Source organism: Dermacentor andersoni, chromosome 1 (genome assembly GCF_023375885.2).
Source record: "Dermacentor andersoni chromosome 1, qqDerAnde1_hic_scaffold, whole genome shotgun sequence".
NCBI classification, from domain to species: Eukaryota; Metazoa; Arthropoda; class Arachnida; order Ixodida; family Ixodidae; genus Dermacentor; species Dermacentor andersoni.
Genome location: NC_092814.1, coordinates 201,107,009 through 201,127,867, shown reverse-complemented (window position 1 = coordinate 201,127,867; position 20,859 = coordinate 201,107,009). Strand labels below are relative to the sequence as shown.

Sequence of the window (20,859 nt, the reverse complement as noted above, 5' to 3'; positions counted from 1 at the left end):
AGCCTGAAGGTGACAAGACAGCAGAGGAAGCCATGGACGTGGCTGAAGCTGAGGAAGCTGCCAGAGGTACAGGAGAGGTGGCCAAACTGGAGGAGACCACCACTACAGTGGCACCTGCTGCAGAGGAGACACCCCGGCCCCCTAAACTCGTGAATAAATCGCCGAGGACACCGGCAACGGCAGAGAAAGACGTTGAGAAAGGGGAGTATCTTCCGCAAGTTGTGGTCGGCGCGCTGACCGACTGCAAGGACCAGACAGCTGACGGGACCACCAAGACATCGGTTGCTGGCGCGGCCGTCAAGCCACCGCTGGAAAAAGAAGACTTCAAAGGTAGCCATGAGGCAAACAAGACGGATGGACCGCCTGCAAAGGCGCCTCTGGGGAGACGCTCCGGCTACAAGCCAGTGCCGAACGTCGGGGCAGGGAGGCGTGTCGGGGACAATCCGGCGCCGCAACAAAACGATACCGGGCAACTGGACAAGCACGGTGACGTCTAGCAGTGTGCTAGACGTTAAAGCTAAGCACCATGCTTCGGGTTCCCCTTTAAAACTATTAGTGAACGATGGCTTCCAACCTGTCTTTGCACCCGCCGTGGTTGCTCAGTGGCTATGGTGTTAGGCTGCTGAGCACAAGGTTGCGGGATCGAATCCTGGCCACGGCGGCCGCATTTCGATGGGGGCGAAATGCGAAAACACCCGTGTATTATATTTAGGTGCACGTTAAAGAACCCCAGGTGGTCGAAATTTCCGGAGTCCTCCACTACGGCGTGCCTCATAATCAGAAAGTGGTTTTGGCACGTAAAACCCCATAATTAATTAATTAACCTGTCTTTGAGTTTCGCCACACTTAATGTGCGAGGACTGGCTGCCAAGAAAAAGCAGAGTCAGGTCTATCGACTCTTGGTGGACCAGGACATTGACGTGTTGGCAGCACAAGAAACAAAAGTTGAAGGGGAGGAGGAAACCGGAAGCATGGTGCTTCGTTTCACGTCTAAGTATTTTGTGTTTGTTAGCCATGCCGTGGGAACATCTGCTGGCTGCATCATTTTTGTTAAAAAATTGCAAGGCCTTGTGATAAAAAATTATTTTTCATGTGTGTCGGGTAGGATTGTGAGGTGTGATTTTTCGTTGGGCGAGCGTGACTTGCGGGTCATTTGTATTTATGCACCAAACGCAGATAAAGACCGAACCAATTTCTTTTCAGAGATTAAGAAACATCTCAATGTCACGAAACAACTGGTTTTGCTCGGGGATTTCAATTTCGTACTGAGTGGGAGGGATAGAGCGACAAAAAAGAGACCGAATGACAAGAGCATCGTATTGTTAAAAGAACTGATAGACGAGCATGATATTGCCGACGTTGCCGAATGTCTAGAAGGGGAACGCGAGGGGCAGTACACGCATTTTCAGGGCTCTAGCCATGCTCGGCTAGACAGGATTTACGTGTCCCTACAAATCATACCTGCATGTAACATTTACACAGTACTACCCGTTTCTTTCTCGGACCATTGCTTAGTGAAATGAAATGTGGGTGTAAAAAAAGATGTAATAGTTTTAACTGGGATCTGTGGAAAATTAACGCAACGCTGTTACGTGACGAGCACTTTATCCGTTTTGTGTCAGAAGCAATTAACGAGGTCAAACTGGACGGTAATAAGCAGATAGGTGTTGATTGGGAATTATTAAAACAAAGTTTTAAAATAAAGGCAATCGAAAGAAGCAGCGTCTTGAAATAACGTGAAAACATGAGAGAGAACGGGCTGAAGGAAACATTGCGGAAAGTAATTGCGCTGGAAAGCAAAGCGCCAGGTCTTTTTAAAGAAGACCTACTTAAGATAAAAGAACAGCTGGAACAATTCGAGGAGAACCGCTATCGCGGGGCGCTCGTTCGAGCCAGAGCACAATCATGGGCCGTGGGTGAAACGCCCACGAAACGGGAGCTAGGTATCGAGAAGACGCATGCGCGGCGAAACGAAATAGAAGTGATTGAAGAGAATGGCCAAGAACTGAATGACCGGGAGAGCATCGCAGGTGCTTTTCACCGGCATTACGAGCGGCTCTTTGCATACCAGCCAGTCGATATCGAGGCATACAGAGCAAACTATCTTTCTCGTATGCCTCAACTATCAGCGGAAACGAAGTCACTTCTAGAAGCACCCATTACGCATGCTGAAATAGAAAGTGCTATAGATAACCTGAGCCCTAATAAGTCACCAGGCCCGGATGGTCTTGGCGCGGCCTTTTATAAAGCGTTCAAGAACGAGTTGGTGCCTTTGTTGAAAGCGTTGTTTGACAGTTTTTGCTACCAACAGATTACCACCGTCTTTCTCTGAAGCCCATACCGTCCTTATTCCTAAGACGAACCAAAAAGCAATGCTCAGGCTAGTCACAGCATACAGACCCATTTCAATGACCAACACGGATTACAAAGTTTCAATGAAAGTTCTTGCAAGCCGATTACAGTCAATATTTAAGGATCTTGTAGGACCACACCAGACTTGTGGTATAAAGGGGCGCACTATTGCGACAAATGTACACACGATGAGAGGCGTCTTGGAATGCTGTGACGATTTTCAATATGCCGTTGCTGCAAATAGATTTAGAAAAAGCCTTTGATTTTGTCCCAAAGGAAATTTTGTTATTAGTTCTTGAGCACGTGAATGTAGGATCAATCATCGCTGAGGGGGTAGCTCTGGCGTACCGGAACTGCTCAACACGGCTGATCGTTAATAAGACACTGGGGGCCCCCATTAAAATAGAGCGTTCCGTGCGCCAGGGGTGTCCTCTCAGCCCGCTTTTGTTTGCCATCTATCTAGAAAGCTTTTGTTTGGCAATCATTCGAAACAGTAGCATAAAAGGCTTCAAACTCATGGAAGCTGAACTGAAGCTTCTAGCTTAGGCAGACGATGTAGCGGTGTGCTATACAACCAAAGAAAGCATTACAGAAGTAACGACCATTGTTAAACATTTTGGAAACACAACAGGGAGCGTTGCAAATTGGAGTAAGTGTCTCGGTTTTTGGCTTGGTGAATGACAATCAACACCGGAAACGTTCGCCAACATTAGATGGATTAAATCGCCGGCTAAATAGTTGGGCGTTCCGCTCGAACATTACCGGTGGAATGAGGACTACTGGCTCGAAGAGGCCAAACGACTCAAGGAAAAAACAACAAATTGGAAAGGTGCTCATCTCTCGATGTTTGCGAGAGCCACTGTATGTAACTTGTTTTTAATAAGCAAAATATGGTACGTCATGCAAGTTTTCTGTTGCTCTCGTTTAAATGTGCAAAAGATCGACAGAGTTTTTTCGGTGTTCATTTGGGTATCAGAATGGGAGAGGTGCAGCCGTACGAACTTGTTAAGGAGAGTCGAGGACGGGGGCCTCGGCCTGCCACATCTTTTTGTTAAACAGCTAGTCAACCGGTTTACTTTCTTTCGAGACGTGAGTGACCCCTTTCTGCGCACAATGTGCCAGTTAAGGCTGAGCAAGCATCTGCCGATGTACGTGGTGAGCAATTTAAGTATGCCTGGTGCTCTTCGAGGGTACTTAAGGGAAGTCGTTGACAGCGTCCGTTTTCAGTCCGCACGTTTTTCTAATGATTATCTTTTTTCGGTGTCGCGGAAGAAATTGCACAGGGATATAGTTGACATGATTATGCCGGTTCCAATGTACAGAGCCATAAACAATGGAGGACAGGGAAACGACGGGTTAAAGCCTGTTAAGAAAATGCAGGTGCAGCCAAGCGCTAAATCCTTTTTCTGTAATTTACATAACGGAACTTTGCCGGTACGGGCCTTTTTACACGAAAGGGGTTTTTATTTACCTTGGAGAGCAAACTGCCTTATATGCAAACAACTAGAAACAATTGACCATGTTATTTTGCATTGTTGGGCAGGGGTTTTCTTTTGGGACGTTCTTCAAAGAACACTACAGAAAGAATTGCCTTTAAGTCCATTAGGCATTAGATTTTTGACGGTTGAAAATGAGGACGGCATGCCTTTGGACTTAATTATGCTAATGGGCCTCCACTGTTTATGGCGGGCTCGAATGGCCGGTTTCTTTTGTGAGCCTGACAGCCGGCCTGCGCGGCTGCTCTTCCGCGAAGTTATTTCCAAGTTCATTGATGTAATTAAAGAACAAGAATGTCCTCCGGATTGGCTGGCGAGGATAGAGCCCCTCGCAACATAACAGAAATTTTAAACCTGACATGGCCAGCCACAATGTGACTGACCGCACAATATACACGCGCACAAGCTTTAAAGTGTGATTGTGTATAATTATGTATCGCTTACTTTATTTAAAGAAATGATGCCCTTTGTGTTTGCTAGGTGAAAGTTGCGGAAATAAAGAAAAAGAAGGCTCGTTGATCTAGGGGTATGATTCTCGCTTAGGGTGCGAGAGGTCCCGGGTTCAAATCCCGGACGAGCCCTCTATTTTTTTTTTTTCGCTCTCAGCCCGAGCGTCACCAATGCCTGGATATTCGTAGTCGTTGTCCTCTTCTTTTTCTGCAGCCCGTCAAGGCATGACGATGGTATGCACGCGCCGCGAACGTGAACTGTTGTCGGCTCGTTGGTCTAGGGGTATGATTCTCGCTTAGGGTGCGAGAGGTCCCGGGTTCAAATCCCGGACGAGCCCTCTATTCTTTTTTTCGCTCTCAGCCCGAGCGTAACCAATGCCTGGATATTCGTAGTTGTCCTCTTCTTTTTCTGCAGCCCGTCAAGGTATGACGATAGTGTACACGCGCCGCGCACGTGAACTGTTGTCGGCTCGTTGGTCTACATTCTGCTTCCGGCTACCGAGCTAAACGGATCGCGGCATCATGGGCTCCAATGGAGGGGCATATGCGGCTGTTAGCCGTGGCAACATGCTTTTGACGGAAGAAGATAAGGATTTCCAGATTATTTTGCCAAGGCTACCTACAGGACGCATCGTGTTAAACACAGTTTTTTTGCACGGTGACACTCGTGTTCGCCCGTTTCGCGTAGAGGATTTTCGGGACGCGCTTCAAGCTCTTGGCATGCTCTCTGGCGTCGTCGCCCTTGGAGCGTACCAAATCAACCACGTGTGGGCGGTAACGATGAAGACAGCCGAGGCGGCCCAAAAGCTGGCTGCACTGAAGGAGCTTCAGGTCAAGGGGCGTCGCTGCCTGGTCATCAACCCTAAAGAACAGCAGGTGAAGCTTCGTCGCCACTGGCTTCTTCATGGTGTGGATGATGAAGACGTGAAGACAGCGCTGGCTTCCTTTGGCAAAGTGACGGAAGTGACCCGGGAGCGCTGGCGAGTGGATGGCGTTTCCGACAAGGGCTCGACGACCCCAGCGGTGCTGCTGCAGCTGAAGGCTGGAATGAAAGTTGACGACCTGCCCCACCAGATCCGCGTTGCCGGCGAGCTTGCGCTGGTCCTAGCCCCAGGTCGTCCAATGCAGTGCCTGCGCTGCCGGGGATCTGGTCACGTTCGTCGAGAATGCAAGGTTCCCCGTTGCACCCGATGCAGGCTTTTCGGACACAACGACGCGGACTGTGCACGTTCATACGCAGTAGCCGCGGGGTCGGCAGAGAGCGAGCCGTTGACATCAGACCACATGATGGACGTGACCGAGGCCGAGGAAGCGGCCAAGGGAGCTGGAAACAGCAACGTGGCGGCAGAAATCAGCGGGACGACCATGCCGACTGAAGCAGAACCGAATAATGTCTCTCCTCCCGACGAGCCAGAAACCACACTAACCAGCGTCAGGGCGGCCCAGAAAGAACATGAGAGCCGCCAGCCAGCTACTGATACTACGGAGGCAGCGGAAAACGACAACGCGACCCCTGCTAGCGCCCGCGTCGAAAGCGTCATGGCACCGGGGAAGAGGTCCCTGCAGCAGGAGGAGAAAGTCGACGGAAAGGCCAGCGGTGACTCCGAGTCACCACCCGCTAAGACGCTTCCAGGAAGACGCTCCACCCTCAAGCCTAAGCCGAACCTGGAGGCTGACCGTAGGCTCACCCCGAAGCCGACCAAAGACGAACTCGGGCGACGGCTACCGGATGGCCACGGAGGCGTCTAGCGGTCAGCTAGTCGTTAAGGTGAGCACCATGCTCCGGGCCTTCTCCCCTCCGATTTTCATTAATAATGGCTACCAACCCATCGCTTAGCCTCGGCACACGAAACGTTCGAGGTCTGGCCGCCAAAAGGAAACAGAGTCAGGTTTAGAGTCTACTAGTAGACCACGACCTCGACGTTTTAGCCGTGCAAGAAACCAAAGTGGACGGCGAGGAGGAGAGCGGGAGCATGGTGCAAAGGTTCGCGTATAACTATTATACGGTAGTGAGCCACGCCTTAGGGACTTCGGCAGGGTGTGTGCTGTTCGTGAGGAAGCTCCCTGGTCTTGTCATAGATGGTTACTTCTCGTGCACTTCTGGCCGACTTGTCTATTGTGACTTCAGCTATAGCAATGTCCAAAGGCGCGTGTTTTGCATTTATGCGCCTAATACTGTGCAAGAGAGGGCAAATTTCTTTTCCAGTTTAAAGCATCATTTCCATGTGCAAAAAATGATAGCCTGTGTAGGGGATATTAACTGCGTATTGAATGCTGAGGATAGGTCTACGCGACGCGTAGTTTGACAAAAGCAGCGATATCCTCGCACAGATTATACGCGAGTTCGAATTGAAGATGTCGCTGAGTGTTTTCGGGCTGACCGAGACGTGATGTACACTCACTTTCAGGGCACAAGTCACGCACGAGTAGACCGGATCTATCTATCATACGATTTACTAGAAAAATGTTAGTGCTATGCAGTTACGGCCATATCATTCTCGGACCACTGCCTGGTAAAATGCAGGGTAGGCAGCAAGAAAGAACGAAACAAATTCGTCTGGGAACTGTGGAAAATGAATGCCGAGCAGCTACGGGATGAAACTTTTAATGAAAAGGTAGTGGCTGCTCTGAATTCTTTTGCAACAGACAGTTCTGTAAAGCTTGGCGAGGAATGGGAGTTGAAGCAAACCATTAAAATGAAAGCAATTGAACGAAGTAGCGTACTGCGTTATGAAGAAAAGGCCAGAGAAAAGAATTTAAAAACATTGCTGGAAAAATTGGCGACGCTGGAATGCAAGCAACCGGGCGCTTATCAAGACGATATGCGCGCTGTTAAGAAAAAGCTCGAAGTGTTCGACGAAGAGCGCTATCGAGGCGCACTCGTGCGTGCTAGAGCAGAAAGACTAAAATGCGGGGAAACGCCAACGAAAAGAGCAGTGGGACTAGAAAAAAAAAACATTCCAGACGTAAGCAGATTGCGGCCATTGAATATGAAGGGGTGGTATTAACCGATAACAATAACATAGGGCATGCGATCTTTGAGCATTACAAAAAACTTTTTGCATTCAGGCCTGTCAACATGCACGATTTCAATAATATATTTTTGCAACGAATGCCACAGCTGTCGTGTGAAGTTAAAGAAACCTTAGAACGACCATTAACAGAACATGAAGTGACGAAGGCCATCGAAGACCTGAATCCTGGCAAGTCGCCAGGTCCAGACGGTCTTTGTGCCGCTTGGTACAAATCGTTTAAAGGCCACCTAGCTCATATCCTAACCGCCATTTTCAACGAAGCATACGAACTGAAAATACTTCCACCATCCTTTGGCCAGTCCCGTACAGTATTAATACCGAAAACTGAAGAGACCGAAAAGCTCAATCAACTTGCCTCCTACAGACCCATAGCGCTTACTAAATGCGACTACAAAATATTGAGGAAGGTGTTGGCACGACGGGTCCAGTCAGTTATTAAAGTAGTCGGCCCACACCAGACGTGTGGCATTCGCGGCAGAACCATTTTTACTAACATTCATAAGATGAAGTGTGTGCTGGAGTGTTGTGACGCCATGTGTGATGCAGTAGCGATCCTCCAGCTTGACTTGGAGAAAGCGTTTGATTGCGTTTCACACGAGATATTGCTCACCATCCTTGAACACGTTAATTTTGGCCACATAATCACTGACGGGGTGACCATGGCGTACCGGAGCTGCTATACCAGACTTATAATTAATCAGACGTTGGGGGCCCCCGTTAACGTGAAGCGCTCCGTTCGCCAGGGTTGTCCACTCAGTCCACTCCTGTTTTGTGTTTACATAGAAACGCTATGTCAGGCCATCATCGAAAATGAATGCATTAAGGGATATTGTCTTCAATCAGCGGAGGTGAAGCTATTGGCATACGCTGACGATGTGGCTGTGTGCTGTAAAGATAAGCAAAGTGTATTGAACACTGTGAGCATCGTCAGACAGTTTGGTAACGCCACTAATAGCTTCGTGAATTGGCAGAAATGTTTGGGGTTTTGGCATGGGAGATGGCCGTCCACACCAGACCACTTTTCGAATGTAAACTGGGTCACGACTCCAGTTAAGTACCTTGGCGCACCCCTTGATACCTACAACGACAGTAGCGAGTACTGGAAAGAGCGGACAAAAGAACTAAAAGAAAAAGCCGACCGATGGAACGCCGTTCACTTCTCAATGTTCGCGCGAGCTACAGCGTGCAACATGTTTCTCGTGACAAAGATCTGGTACGTGATGCAGGTCCTACAGTGCTCTCGAATTAATGTGCGGAAACTGCACCGTGTGTTCGCTGTATTCGTGTGGGCATCGAGCTGGGAGCGATGCAGCCGAGATAATCTCTTCCGACGTGTGAAGGATGGTGGTCTGGGGTTGGCGCACCCCTTCTTGCGTCAACTGGTGAATAGATTCTTCTTTCGAAATACAAACGACCCATTTCTGCGCACGGTGATCTAAATGAGGCTGTTAAGATCACTTCTCGAATTCGTTGTAGGTACGGAAATAATGCCAGGACCAGTCCGTGGTTTCTTTCGGGAAATAGTTCAGAGTGCTTCTTTTTTACGTGTTCGTTTTTCAAGTGCATATTTGTGGAGTGCAAAACGGAAAAAGCTATATCGTGATTTGTGTGACAGTGTGTTGCCTGTACCCATGTACAGAGCCTTGTACAGTGGAGGCCCAGGCCTAGACGTATTGAGAAGAGTGAAGATGATGCCAGTTCAACCAGCCACAAAATCGTTCTTTTTCAAATTACACACCGGCACTTTACCTGTTAAAATCTTCCTGGAACAACGTGGTTTCTACATGCCATGGGGAACACATTGCCTTATTTGTAAAAAACCAAAAACCATAGAACATGTCTTCATCCACTGTTGGGAAGGGGTTTTTTTCTGGGACGTGCTGCAAAGGACTTTAAAAAAGGAGTTACCGATAGATCCCCACGGAATCAGGTTTCGGCCAGTAAATGACGACGAAGGATTCCCGTACGACCTTATCATGCTTACGGGCCTCCACTGTTTATGGCGCGCAAGAATGGCGGGCTACCATTGTGACCCGGATGCCCGATCGGCGCGTGTATACTTCCGGGAATGCATGCAACGGTATGTGGAATTGCAGAAATTGCAACTGTTCCTGAGTGGCTGTCCAGGGTTGAACCCCTGACAGCACTCAAGGAATTTTAATAAGACAACGTCATTCCATAGTAGCCGACGGCAACGCATGTGTATAGTACTGTTTATTCTTCGATTTTTGTATTCATTCCAGTTTTGTTTTCTTTTTGTATATCTTTTAAGGAATTTTTGTTATGTCGAGGACTGGCAATAAAGAAAAAAATGCTCGTTGGGCTAGGGGTATGATTCTCGCTTAGGGTGTGAGAGGTCCCGGGTTCCAATCTCGGACGAGCCCTCTATTCTTTTTTTCGCTCTCAGCCCGAGCGTCACCAATGTCTAGATATTCGTAGTCATTGTCGTAGAGTACGTAGAGAACGTATAGTAGAGAACGTAGTCTGTATTTGCATGCCCAAGTGGTCGCCTTTTGATTGCTGATCTCACATTTTCGAATTTGTGGTGGCGAATTGTTTGTGTATATGCTCCTAATGTAGAAAGCGAGCGTAAAATTTTCTTTGAATCTCTTGAGCCATGGTTGAAAGGCGACAAGTTTTTCTTGTACTGGGTGACTTCAACTGTGTGTGTGCCGCAGTTGACAGAGTGAAGTATAGGCCACTGAGAGACAAGAGCTCTGAAGTTTTGAATACTTTTGTGCACGAGTATGGTCTCGAGGATGTTGGCAATGTGTTCTCCACTGGGACCCACCCAGAATACACGCACTTTCAGCGGGAGAGCCATGCGAGACTTGACAGGATGTATGTATCTGTCGATCTTATGCCGCTATGCTCTAGTTGTGATGTTAAACCTGTGCCTTTCAGTGATCATTGCCTTGTGAGTATGACTTTAGGAATGAAGGGCAGGAAATAGCGCTTTAACTGACACTTATGGAAACTGAACACAAAGCCTTTGGAGGATGAAGGGTTCATTATGCAAGTGAAGACCAAGCTAGACAAACTGCTAGACGCGCAGCCAGCTAGTTTTGCAACTGAATGGGAGGGGTTCAAAGAATGGGTAAAAATGAAAGCAATAGAAAAGAGCAGCGTGGTTCGTTATAAAGAGGAAGAAAAAGAAAAAGGAATTAATGGGCAACTTGAATGGATGCTGAGCATGGAAAGTAGCGCGCCGGGAACTTTCACGAAAGAAATACGGGAAGTGAAATGCCAGCTCGAAAGAATTGACGCCGACAGGTATAGAGCCGCCGTCATACGCGCAAGGTCTGAAAAATTGTGGGCTGGCGAAACGCCGACAAAACGAGCGCTATCAGACGAGAAAAGATACGCTTGCCAGAAAGAAATTAGGAGCATCCGATATGACGGCCGGACTTCAGAAGATGCGAGAGACATTCAGAGCGCTATAGCCGAACATTTCACGGAACTTCTTAGCAATAAGCTCGAGACCATAGAAGGCTTCCATGTGGACTTTTTGAGGCTGGTACCAACACTAGATGATGAAATTAAGGAACGTCTTGAACTGCCTATAACTTTACAGGAGATAGAAAAAGCAATAGACGACCTACCATCTGGGAAAGCTCCTGGGCCAGATGGGCTAAGTGCGGCCTTTTATAAAACCTTTAAGCTTTCTGTTGCACAGTGCATGCTCCATGTGATAACTGAGGCTTACGAACGCAAACAGGTTCCATTGTCTTTCGATACGTCCCACATCGTTCTGATTTCAAAGACTGATGATCCGGAAGAACGACTGTTGGTGGGGTCATATCGACCGATTAGTCTCACCAACGTCGACTACACAGTATTTATGAAGGTTCTAGCAAAACGATTGCAGTCTGTGATCACGAAATTGGTAGGGTCCCACCAGACATGTGGAATTAAAGGTCGTAGCATTGCCACAAATATACATGTCACACGCAGCGTATTAGAGTGTGTCGATGCAGTTGGCGGTCAGATAGCAATGATGAAGCACGACTTGGCAAAAGCCTTTGACCGCGTCTCTCACGAAATTCTTTTTTCCATCCTGGAACACTCCAAACAAGCCGACGTTATAGTCGAAGGCGTAGAAATGGCCTACAAGAACTGTACGACCCGCATTATAGTTAATGGCGATCTCACTGACAAACTTGCTGTACGTTCTTCAGTAAGACAGGGATGCCCGCTTTCCCCCTTGCTTTTTGCAGTGTATTTAGAGCCATGTTACGTTTCGCCTACGACGCGCGGTATAGCCGGCGCGGATGCAACGGACGCCGGGGCTTCGTTCAAAGCGGCGGACATTTTGGCCCGTTCGGAGCTCCCGCAAAGCCTCCCCGCCAAGCGCGTCCAGGCGTGTTTCAGTGCCACGTGTCTTCGTGTGTGCGTGTGTGTGTGTGCCCACGCTTGTCAAAGCGCGGCAGCCGGGGAGAGGAGCTCCCCAAGTGTGAAGCGAGGAGGTCTGACAGGCGCCAGCTTGGCGATGCGTCACTACACTCGTCTCAACGTGTCTCTCAGTCTGTCCGTACCCGCCGTCACGTGGTCTCGTCACGAGGCCTTCCTTCTTGCCCTCAACTGCGAAAGTATAAGAGCAGCTGCCCCCGGACGCCAAGAGAGAGGCTCCGATTTCTTCTGTCGAGTTACGTGCTCTCCCGTCTCTCACTTCGGTCGACCTGACCGCCCGCTCTTTTGCGATGTTAGAATAAACCAGTTGTTCTGTTACCAGTCGACTCATGCTTTGCCGGGACCTTCGGATGCTTCCAGTGCCCCAGGCCGCCAGGCCAACGCTACCCTTGGGGCTTGCGACCCATTTGCAATAACGGGCGTCAGCACTGAGGTTCCAACAGCTGGTTGCCAGCGGTGAGATCGCGACAACGGAGGCCAGCAGCGAAGAGATGCGGTTGACTGTATGCTGAGCAGCACAACGACAATCCGGGAGCAGTGCAACGAGCCCTGTGTGATGACTGGTTGCCTGCAGCGGAACGACTGCGCTGAATTCTTGGCTGCGAGGTTTGGTGAGTGCGGGACTTTCTTCTTCTGAGTTTTGCCAGGCTTTTGTTAGTGTCAGAAACAGAGCTGGTAATTGTGGTTGTCGTTGCTGCCGGGTTAGTTTGCGGCAAGACAATAGTAGGCAGTAGAGAAAGCAGCATTCAGAGCAGCCATGGATTTGAAGTCGTTGCGCAAACCGAAATTGCTGGAGCTTGCAAGAGAGTTGGGTCTGGATGTCTCAGACAAACTCAGAAAACCGGAACTGCTAAGGGCTATTCTTGAGTTAGAAGCTGAGGATGACGAGCTGTCGGAATGCCTTGAGACCATTGAGGAGCGGGCAAAAAGACAGGAGCGCGAACTTAAAGAGCAAAAAGAAAGACATGAGCGCGAACTTCAAGAGCAAAAAGAGAAACAGGAGCGCGAACTTAAAGAACAGAAACAGGAGCGCGAACGAAAAGAACAAAAAGAAAAAGAAGAGCGCGACCGTCAACACGCTTTGGAAATGAAGCGTCTCGAGGTAGAGATGGAACGCGCTCGTAATGGAAGTCAGGCACACGGTGCAGGAGAACGAGTATCGTTCAAAATGACTGACCTGATGCGGCCGTTTAAGCTTGGAGAGGACATTGGTTTGTTCCTGGTTAACTTTGAGCGAACGTGCGAGAAGCAGGGGTTCTCTCGGGAAACGTGGCCACAGCGCTTGCTCACTTTGTTACCCGGCGAGGCGGCCGACGTAGTCGCTCGCTTGAAGAGAGAGGAGGCAGAGGATTTCGACAAAGTGAAATCGAGTCTGCTAAAAAAGTACAGGCTGTCAGCGGAGGCGTTCCGTCGGAAGTTTCGGGAAAATGAGAAAGGCAGAAGTGAGTCATATACAGAGTTTGCCTACAGGCTTATGTCAAACATGCAGGAGTGGCTCAAAGAAGAGAAAGCGTTTGGTGACCACGAGAAAGTTCTGCAGTGTTTCGGGCTAGAACAGTTTTATAGTCGGTTACCTGAGAACGTGCGGTACTGGGTCTTGGATAGGCCAGACGTTAGTACGGTGGCTCGAGCCGCTGAGCTAGCCGAGGAGTTTGTGACGCGTCGGGCTCGCGGAGCTAAGGACGGTCAAAAGGGTGAATTTGGCTCCAAGTTTGAGAGGCCAAAGTTCACGCCCATGAGAGCAAAGGGGGACACACGTAGTGCCGATGCGAGTGAAAGCAGTCCGACCGAACGTAAGGAGACGGCGGCAACCGAAGCCGAACGCAGAAAGCGGTTCGAGACGAGGCAAGCGCGCGTTTGTTATACGTGCCAGAAGCCGGGTCACTTTTCGGCGCAGTGTCCAGAAACAAAAACAAAAGTCGTGTTTTTGTCTTTATGCAGCACTGACGAGAACATGAAGCTTCTCGAGCCTTACATGCGAGACCTCCTCGTGAACGGGAAAGAGTGCCGAGTGCTTCGCGATTCCGCAGCTACAATGGATGTAGTTCACCCCTCTTACGTAGAACCCGATATGTTCACGGGCGAGTGTGCATGGATCAAGCAAGCCGTGGAAGCTCATAGCGTGTGTCTGCCCGTAGCAAAAGTGCTTATTGAAGGACCTTTCGGAGCGCTTGAGACGGAGGCCGCAGTGTCATCTATGCTGCCCCCCCAGTACCCGTACCTATTTTCGAACAGGTCCGATCACCTCCTGCGCGAGAAGGGGCTTTTGTTTGGTGAGGCTAGCGTTCAGGCCTTAACCAGATCGAAGGTTCGGGAGCTCGGGGCCGACGTTGTCGAACAATGAAAAAGGGTCAGAGGCGCAGCAAGCCGATATTCAGAGCACGCCCGAACTGAATAAAATTGAGCCTGTAGCGTTAAAGGCACCAGATACTGGAGAGGAAATTCCCGATGCGGGAAAGTTAGAAGAGCTATCTGCAGATTTGCTCATCGCGCCTACGTCAGATGGACTTAATAGGTTGCTAAAAGTCAGCCGGTCGGCTTTGATAGCCGAGCAAAAGAAGGATGGCAGCCTAGAAAACATCCGCTGCACTGTCAAGGAAGGTATCGCCAAGAAAAATGCTCGCTTTGTGGAAAGAGGTGGGGTCCTGTACCGGAAGTATCTAGACCGCAGGGGAGTGGAGTTCGATCAGCTGATCGTGCCTCAGTGCTACCGTCAGGATCTGTTGCGCTTGTCGCATGGGGGTTCGTGGTCCGGACACCTAGGAGTTAAGAAAACTAAGGACCGTCTCTTGCAAGAGTACTATTGGCCAGGGTGTTTTCGGGACGCAGACCACTTTGTGAGGACATGTGACACCTGTCAGCGGGTGGGCAAACCAGGGGACAAATCGAGGGCGCCGTTGAAGTTGGTACCTATCATTACGGAGCCTTTCAGACGGCTCGTTATTGATACAGTGGGACCTCTGCCGGTAACAGCCACGGGGTACAGACACATTTTGACTGTGATCTGCCCAGCCACAAAGTTCCCTGAAGCAGTGCCGCTTAAAGAACTCAGCTCAGTTGAGATAGTCAATGCACTACTGTCCATATTTGCGCGAGTTGGTTTTCCTGCGGAAATCCAATCAGATCAGGGCACAGTGTTTACTAGCGCTTTGACGACAGCCTTTCTCGAAAGGTGCGGGGTAAAGCTGTTACACAGATCAGTGCACCACCCCCAGTCGAATTCCGTTGAGAAGCTCCACTCCGTCATGAAGCGCGTGTTGAGAGCATTGTGTTTTGAACATCAAACTGACTGGGAGCTGTGTCTACCTGGGGTGATGTTTGCATTACGGACCGCGCCGCATGCGGCTACGGGGTTTTCGCCAGCTGAGCTGGTGTACGGTCGCTCGCTGCGATCTCCGCTTCGCATGCTTCGAGAATCGTGGGAAGGCAGGGGCGACGACCCAGTCGTGGTGGAGTACGTGCTTAGGCTCCTCGAACGCTTAAGAAGGGCACAGGAGTTGTCAGGTGAAGCAATGGCAAAGGCCCAGCAGAGGGCCAAGATTTATTATGATCGGACAGCCAGGGCCCGTCGTTTTGAGGTGGGCGATGAGGTCATGATATTGCGCACGTCGCTAAAGAACAAACTCGACGTGCAGTGGGAGGGCCCAGCACGGATTGTTCAAAAACTGTCGGACGTTAACTACGTGGTCAGTCTGCCAGGAAAACGGAAAGCACAGCAAGTTTACCACTGTAATCTGCTCAAACCCTATAAGCAACGGGAAGCAGTAGTGTGCATGATGGTAAACGTTCCCGAAGAGCTTCCGGTCGAGCTTCCGGGACTAGGCTCATTGACGAACAGGAAAGACACCGATCAAGTCATTAGTGACCTAATCAGTAAAGCATCGCTGTCGCCTGAGCAGAAAACCGAACTACACCAGCTCTTACAAGAGTTTCAAGGTCTGTTCTCTGAGAGGCCTGGTAGGACTTCTGTCCTTACTCATGACATAGAACTTACCTCCCCAGAGCCAGTACGATCCAAGGCGTACCGGGTGTCACCCCGCCAGAGCGATATTATGGAGGCTGAGGTAAAGAAAATGCTACAGCTCGGTGTTATTGAGGCGGGTGAGAGTGATTATACCTCCCCTTTGATTTTAGTTGAGGTACCGGGCAAGGAACCTCGTCCTTGCGTCGACTACCGCAGGCTTAATTCCATCACTAAGGATCAAATTTATCCGATCCCTAACATCGAGGAGCGCCTTGAGAGAGTGAGTAGCGCGCAGTTTATTTCCACCCTAGATCTTGTCAGGGGTTATTGGCAGGTTCCACTTACAGAAGAGGCTAGTAGGTATGCGGCGTTCATTTCACCAATGGGAACATTCCGTCCTAAAGTGTTGAGCTTTGGTTTGAAGAACGCGCCATACTGCTTTTCAAGCCTCATGGATAAAGTGTTGCGGGGACAGCAAGAATTCGCTTTACCGTATCTAGACGACGTAGCAATATTCTCCGCATCCTGGCCTGAGCATATGGCCCACTTGCGGGCAGTGCTAACCCGCCTGCGCGATGCGGGCTTGACAGTCAAGGCTCCCAAGTGCCAGTTAGCACAGGCCGAGGTTGTCTACCTCGGTCACGTGATTGGTCGGGGTCGTCGCCGCCCCTCTGAAATAAAGGTGGCCGCTGTGCGAGACTTCCCGCAACCGCGCACGAAGACCGATATTCGGTCGTTCTTAGGTGTCGCCGGCTACTATCAGAGGTACATCCCCAGGTACTCTGATATCGCGGCTCCCCTGACGGATGCTCTAAGAAAGACAGAGCCGCAAACAGTCGTCTGGGACGAGACAAAGGAAAGAGCTTTTAGCGCCCTAAAGAGCGCCCTAACAAGCCAGCCTGTGCTACGATCGCCCGACTACACAAAAGGGTTCGTTGTTCAGTGCGATGCTAGTGAGCGAGGCATGGGCGTTGTACTGTGCCAACGGGAAAATGGAGAAGTAGAACACCCCGTCCTGTATGCTAGTCGTAAGCTGACCAGTCGTGAGCAGGCGTACAGCGCCACCGAGAAAGAGTGTGCGTGTATCGTGTGGGCCGTTCAGAAATTGTCATGCTACCTAGCCGGCTCGAGGTTTATCATTGAGACGGATCACTGCCCTCTCCAATGGCTGCAGACTATCTCTCCCAAAAATGGCCGCCTCCTGCGCTGGAGCCTCGCTTTGCAACAACATTCCTTTGAGGTGCGTTACAAAAATGGGAGTCTCAACGGTAACGCCGATGGCTTAAGTCGAAGCCCCTAACGTGGGAATCAGCCTCAAAATTGTTTGTTACTGATGTTTTTCTTCCTGAGGCAGGATTTTTAACATATTGCTTTTGTGTAGTGTTTCAAAGTGATGATGTGCTTTCTAGTGCAATTTTCCGATTTGTGGACGTGTTCTGAGGGCTGCTAAACTACTGTAAGGAACTAGGCAGTAGTATTAAAGGGGAAAGAGCCTGGCAGGGCTTAGTGAGGGTTGTGCCGTGCTTGCTGACTGAGCGGTTGACTTTCGGCTTAGTTCTAACGCTTGCCGGGAACGAGAACAAAAATGTCAACTCTCCCGAAGTCACTTTGCAGTGTCCTGTGTGAACCTGAACGAGAGAACGAGGCCTTCTCTGCGCTGCGCTCAAGAAACGCCGAAGGACGACCGACTTCGGTTATGAGCATCATCAAGCGACATCCCTCCGGACAGCGGATGCAGTCCCCTGACCATCGGGATCTCCTTCCCCCGGCGGGGCGGTCTGTTACGTTTCGCCTACGACGCGCGGTATAGCCGGCGCGGATGCAACGGATGCCGGGGCTTCGTTCAAAGCGGCGGACATTTTGGCCCGTTCGGAGCTCCCGCAAAGCCTCCCCGCCAAGCGCGTCCAGGCGTGTTTCAGTGCCACGTGTCTTCGTGTGTGCGTGTGTGTGTGTGTGCCCACGCTTGTCAAAGCGCGGCAGCCGGGGAGAGGAGCTCCCCAAGTGTGAAGCGAGGAGGTCTGACAGGCGCCAGCTTGGCGATGCGTCACTACACTCGTCTCAACGTGTCTCTCAGTCTGTCCGTACCCGCCGTCACGTGGTCTCGTCACGAGGCCTTCCTTCTTGCCCTCAACTGCAAAAGTATAAGAGCAGCTGCCCCCGGACGCCAAGAGAGAGGCTCCGATTTCTTCTGTCGAGTTACGTGCTCTCCCGTCTCTCACTTCGGTCGACCTGACCGCCCGCTCTTTTGCGATGTTAGAATAAACCAGTTGTTCTGTTACCAGTCGACTCATGCTTTGCCGGGACCTTCGGATGCTTCCAGTGCCCCAGGCCGCCAGGCCAACGCTACCCTTGGGGCTTGCGACTCATTTACAACAACTCGTGCCAGCGGTGAGAATCCAACAGCCACTATACCTGGCAATTATCAACTCAGACCGAATTTCAGGTTACAGACTGCAGTCATCACACGTGAAAGTACTCGCGTATGCTGACGATATAGCGGTGTTTTGCGCTGATAGACAGAGCATCTGTGAAGCCACGAGTGTGGTTGAAAAATTCTGCGCTCAGACTGGAAGTCAGATCAATTGGGGAAAAAGTTCCGGGTTTTAGCATGGCAAATGGGACATAACACCGGGTTATTTTTCTCGGCTTCGATGGTCCACCTTGCCAACGCGGTATCTAGGAGTGCCCCTGGATTGTTATCGGGATCCCAGCTCGTACTGGAAAGAAGAAACTTTGAGAATGAAAGAGAAAGCGGTGGCGTGGCAAGGGCGACAGCTATCAATGTTTTCCCGTGCCTCTATCTGTACTGTCTCTTTGGTTTCGAAGCTATGGTATGTCATGAATGTGCTGTGTGCGACACGAACAGCTATTCAAAAAATGCATCGTGTTTTTGCTGTTTTTATTTGGGCGTCCACCTGGGAAAGAACCAGCCGAACTAACCTGTTTGTTTCAGTTAAAAGAGGAGGGCATGGCCTGGCGCATCTTTTTTTGCGACAAGTGGTCTCGCGATTTATGTTTTTACGTGATCAAAGTGATCCCTTTCTAAGAACTGTTATGCAAGTGCGCCTACAGAGACTGCTCCCTGGAAGGCTGGTCTCCTGTGATAACATGTGTGGTGCTGTGACAGGATACTTGCGCGAGGTTGCTCTGTCGTCCAAGATGTTGGAAGTACGTTTCAGCCCTGAGTACCTATGCAATGTTAATAAGAAAAAGCTGTACAAAGCGCTGTTTGACGTGATGTTGCCGGTACCCATTTATCGGACACCACACTTTGGAGGCCCAGGGCAACATATTTTTAAAAGAATTAAGAACATGCCCGTTAGAAATGTGGTCAAAACCTTTTTTTTTTAACTGCATTCTGGTACGCTGACTCTTAAAACCTGGCTGCATGATAAGGGGCTATTCGTGCCATGGACAACAAACTGCTTGTTATGCAGGAAGCCCGAGACCGTGTAACATGTTTTCCTAGAATGCTGGGATCCAATTTTTTATTGCGATGTCCTTCAGAGGACGATTAAAAAGGAACTCCCTTTAAATCCTTACGGCATCCGGTACTTGCCAGTTGATAGTGAAGAAGTGCCCTACGATTTAATCATGCTTCTTGGCCTCCACAGTTTGTGGAAAACGCGAATGCAGGTGCGACATGCAGACATAAATACTAGTGCCACACGTGAAAACTTCATCGAAAGTGATCTTTATCTTCGAGAATGTTTCAGGGCGCAGACTGATCCACCAGAGTGGATACCACTTCTTGATGAATTAGTCCAATTGAAAAGATTTTAGCAGCACTCGCGTCAGCCCAAGTGTGGCTGAAGTGTTTTATCATATGTTACTGTGCATTATGCGTCCAAGACGGCAATAATAAAAAAAGGTGTACACGCGCCGCTAACGTGAACTGTTGTCGGCTCGTTGGTCTAGGGGTATGATTCTCGCTTAGGGTGCGAGAGGTCCCGGGTTCAAATCCCGGACGAGCCCTCTATATTTTTTCGCTCTCAGGCCGAGCGTCACCAATGCGTGGATATTCTTTTTTTTTTATTCATTGCCGGTTTTCGACATTGTACAGAGCACATAATACAGAACAAAATTACAATACACAATTAACAAATACAAAACATTTTGAAATGATATAGATGCCATCAGTCCTATAAGGACTGGCATTGTCGAATTAAAATTCTTTCAATGCTGTCAGAGGTTGTATCCTCGACAGCCATTCGGGTACACATTCTTGTATTTTCTTTATTTCAATGAAACTAGACATGCTTTCTCTGAAATACGCGCAGGCCTAGCGTCCGGGTCGCAGTAGTACCCAGACATCCTTGCACGCCATAAACTATGAAGGCCATTGAACATTATTAGGTCGAAGGGAACCCCGTCGTCATTTCTTACCGCTAAGTACCTTATCCCATGCGGATTTAACGGTAACTCCTTCTTCATTGTTCTTTGTAGGACATCCCAGAAGAACACCCCTGCCCAGCAACGCAAAAAGACATGGTCTATTGTTTCAGGTTGCTTGCAAATCAAGCAGTGCGAGCCCCAGGGTACAAGGAAGCCATGTTCTTCCATGAATGTCTTCACTGAGAGTGTTCCTGTGTGTAATTTAAAAAAGGATGTCTTTACACCAGTAGGCACCTCCATATTTTTCACTCCTTAAGGACATCCAGTCCTGATCTTCCACTGTATAGCGCTCTGTACAATGGCACTGGAAATACAATGTTGCAAACATCTTTATACAGTGTTTTCCTTTTAACGTCACATAAGTACTCAAAATAAAAACGCATAGAAAGAAAGCGCACACTATCTGCAACTTCTGTAATATAGCCACGAAGCGTGCCGGGCATACTATCTGTACTAACAATAAGTGCCGGCAAAGCGCCTCTCAACCTGAGCTGGCATACAGTACGCAGAAACGGATCACGCACATCCCGAAAAAACAAAAATCTGTTGACAAGCTGGCGTACAAAAAGATGCACCAAACCCAGCCCCCCTTTCTTCACGTGCCGGAACACATTGGTTCGGCTACACCTTTCCCAGGTAGAGCCCCAGATAAAAACCGCGAACACTCTGTGCAACCTTTGCACGTTTACCCTTGAACAGTACAACGTTTGCATGACGTACCACAACTTCGTAATAAAAAACATATTACACACAGTTGC

The 20,859-nt window shown here is 49.5% G+C and overlaps 3 non-coding genes across 3 annotated transcripts; all 3 read left to right on the top strand.

Moving 5' to 3' along the window:
- The first annotated feature begins 4,357 nt into the window (after window positions 1–4,357).
- Window positions 4,358–4,429, top strand: TRNAP-AGG (transfer RNA proline (anticodon AGG)). Its single transcript has one exon. It is a non-coding gene; the product is annotated as a tRNA-Pro (tRNA).
- Window positions 4,430–4,563: 134 nt separating this feature from the next.
- On the top strand, window positions 4,564–4,635 carry TRNAP-AGG (transfer RNA proline (anticodon AGG)). The gene has a single exon. It is a non-coding gene; the product is annotated as a tRNA-Pro (tRNA).
- A 14,974-nt stretch (window positions 4,636–19,609) lies between these two features.
- Window positions 19,610–19,681, top strand: TRNAP-AGG (transfer RNA proline (anticodon AGG)). Its single transcript has one exon. It is a non-coding gene; the product is annotated as a tRNA-Pro (tRNA).
- The last annotated feature ends 1,178 nt before the right edge of the window (window positions 19,682–20,859 follow it).